Source organism: Miscanthus floridulus, chromosome 14 (genome assembly GCF_019320115.1).
Source record: "Miscanthus floridulus cultivar M001 chromosome 14, ASM1932011v1, whole genome shotgun sequence".
Classification (NCBI taxonomy): Eukaryota; Viridiplantae; Streptophyta; class Magnoliopsida; order Poales; family Poaceae; genus Miscanthus; species Miscanthus floridulus.
The window spans coordinates 48990704-48993957 of record NC_089593.1 but is presented as its reverse complement, the minus strand read 5'-3'; the positions used below and the strand labels follow the sequence as shown (position 1 = coordinate 48993957).

At 43.9% G+C, this 3254-nt stretch overlaps 1 long non-coding RNA gene across 1 annotated transcript; it reads left to right on the top strand.

Annotated features, from left to right (window-relative positions):
* The first annotated feature begins 502 nt into the window (after positions 1 to 502).
* Positions 503 to 3009, top strand: LOC136502546 (uncharacterized). The gene is made up of 6 exons (XR_010770625.1): positions 503 to 918; positions 1051 to 1122; positions 1200 to 1295; positions 1680 to 1768; positions 2031 to 2124; positions 2333 to 3009. It is a non-coding gene; the product is annotated as an uncharacterized lncRNA (long non-coding RNA).
* Positions 3010 to 3254: the final 245 nt, after the last annotated feature.

Below are 3254 nucleotides of genomic sequence, written 5' to 3'. Positions count from 1 at the left end.
GGCTTGTAAATGATTTCGAATGTAAACATTGTCAACAACAAAGCTGTAGAACTCATCGAGGTCTATAAACTTTATTTTGGTCATTTCTCCATCCAATTTTTTTGAACAATTTAAAATTTAAATTTCAAAATCTGAAAACTTTAAAAATAATTTTGGGATAGTAAATGATTTCAAGTGATAAAGTTGTCAACACCAAAGTTGAACTACTACTCTTATTTTGGTCATTTTTTCATTTAACAAAATTCAAACAAAATGGTAGTATAGTGACATATATTATTTATAGATTTCCATAACTACGATAGGATGAATTGTCTCTCCACACATCCTCTACATCACTATATGCCTCTCCCACGCGAAGGACAGTGTGGCCAATAGAGACGATGGCCCTGTTCTTTTGGCCGCGTACTTTTTTTTTTCAGTGAAGAAATAGTATTTTTTTTTTCTCACGTTAAATTCGTAAACAGTGCTTTAAAGCTTGACTTTTCCTAAAGGGAACGACACGCGAAGGACAGTCCGGCCCATGGAGACAGTCCGTCCGGCCGCCCCTCTGCCCCCATCCTCTCCCACGCGAAGGACAGTCCGGCCACTGCTGCACCGGGGCTCGCGCTCGCGCCGGAGGCGGAGCTGCCGGACCCATCGCGGCCGCGCTGCTGCGGCCTGCGGCCACTGCTACACCGGGACCCGTGCCCGCGCCGGACGCGGGCCTGCCGGATCAATGGCGGCCGCGTTGCCGCCGAACCCGTACGAGCTGGAGGCGACGCGAAAGATGACGGCCGTGCGCCTCGAGCTCGAGGCCGCGCGTCTACGGCAGAGGCTGGCCAACAGGGATCGCCTCGCCGCCGAGCTTGCCGACACGGCCGCCAACCTCGACCACTCCGCGACGCCGAGGCGCGACTCCGCGGGGCACTCGACGACAGCGTGAGAGTTCATTCTCCATCTCGCCTGTCCCCTCGCTGCTTGCTGCGTTGAATTCTGTTGCTCTCTTGAACCGCTCGTGCCTTTAGCTCCTTGGCACACACCAAAATATCTTCCCATTATACTTTTGGGCAGGTGAAGGGCAGGATGTTGATGGTGTGTCCACGGCCGGGGATGCCCCTGCTCTTCCTGATGACGTATTCAAAGGTTCGGAGCACCTCCTTCAGCCCCATCCCGAGCCTATCTGTCTTGAATGCATTTGACAGCTAATATGTGCTCTGCAGGTAGAATCTTGGCGAGATGCCTTCAAGAAGTTCGATGAAATGTCTATATGGATGTGCTAGGCTGCAAGGACCACCGTCAAACAATCAGCCAATCAGGTACTGCATGTTGGCATGTTTTGCTCTGCCTGTGGATCGGAAATTATTTAAAATTTCATGATGTTAATAGAGCATTTGTGGCAGTCCACGGAATCCTCGGACTCCATGTTATTATTAATTAAGAGCCTAAAATTTCGGGCACTAATATCTTCAACTGATATTTGTTGAAGGTAGGAAGAGAAATAATGCAGAGTGACAAATGTTCTGTTTCTATTGAGCAGCGTAAAAATGGCATTGTTACCTCTCAAATCATTAGAGTACTCTAGCATCTTTTTTCTGGATTCTGAAAACAAAGAAGATCCTGTCGTTTTCTGGAAACTAAGGTTAGATGACTTTACTGCTTTTGTCATATATATTGATACAACCTTTCGTTTTATCTCCTAGATTGGAGCTTTATTTAACAAGATGATGTCATGTCAATGGCAAGAAAGCAAGCCTAGACCAAGCCTGCAATGCGATGGATATATGGATAGGTAGGTTTTGGAGATTAATCATCTCTATGCATAGCCATTTTGTATCTGATCAAAGGTGCATAAGACTTCTTAGTACCTGCCAATATGATGGTTCACAAACGAATTCAGAGTTTGGTTAATCATAGTTCAGGTTGTAATAAAGCTACAGTCCTGCCCCAAGCATGCAGTAGTTTTTTTCTTGCTATTATCACACTAGCAGCTGGAAATGATGGTCATTCAGTAACCGCATGATTTTATTTGCTCTTTTTATTGATCTTTTCAGACTAAGCTTCCTCTTGGATAGTCACTGGAATACCATTCTCCCAGCATGGTGGGCTCTTCTGATTGGAGTGTCGCTTTTACATGTCAATGTTCAGGTTAGTTACCTCTACCTAATTCTCTTATATTTGTTGAACCATTTTCTCTATGGAATTCAGATACACCATCTTCTGATTGGAGTGTCGCTCCAATATACAATTTTTTTCTGGCATAGTGTTTACTGCTCACATAACTAAATGTCACACACAGATTTATATCTAAGGGATATAATGATACATAGAAAACTGAATTGTGACTGTTGTGTAGGCTACAACTTTCCATGAGCCAGGTGATTATCCTAGATACCTGAAAATATACGTGGAGATTAGCCACAGCAGCCGAAAAATGCGTACTTGCTCTTCAGCTTCGGCGACAAAGGCAATGCCATAATATCTTCTTTCTCTGGGCTCAATCTAATTCAAGGGAGTTCTACATTTTCAACCGTAGAAGGCCTCAAAAGGAGCCATTTTGATGCTCACTTGATAACTGTTGTTACAGGAAAACTCGGCTAAAGGTAGTCATTTCTCCCATGAACCATTGGAAGATATAACACAAGCTCTCAACATATTTTCTAAGATATGGTTCACTCGCTCGGTCTGTTCCGAAGTTTGTGGATGATATACTGAACTTTTGATTAGTTTAGTTCCCAAGGCCTGGTGCAAGTGTTCCCAGAAGCGAGCTATAAACTGTGGTCTGCGGTTTGAGATTATGGTCCTTGGTACTCCATGTAGTCTCACGATCTGAGAAACGTACAGCTCAACGTATTTCCCCGCGTGATATGCCGTGTTAACCGGTATAAAATACGCTGACTTGGTAAGACGATCTACAATGACCCATATAGAATCGTGACCTTGTTGTGTCAGCGGGAGGCCTGTAATAAAGTCCATACTTATTTCCTTCTATTTTCAGCCTGGAATAGGCAACGGCTGAAGTAATCTAGCAGATTTCAAATGAATGGCCTTGACTCTACTGTAATTATCACACCTAGCGACATAGGCGGTGATCTCTTTCTTCATCTTGGTCCACCAAAAACGGGTTTTCAAATTTTGATACATTTTGCTACGATGAATGAGCTTCATCTAAAATTTGATTTCTAAGCTCACGGCCTTTTGGTACTACCAGTCGGTCCTCAAACTATAGCATACCTCTTTCATCCAACCTAGAATGTTTGGTTTTATGTTCTTTCATC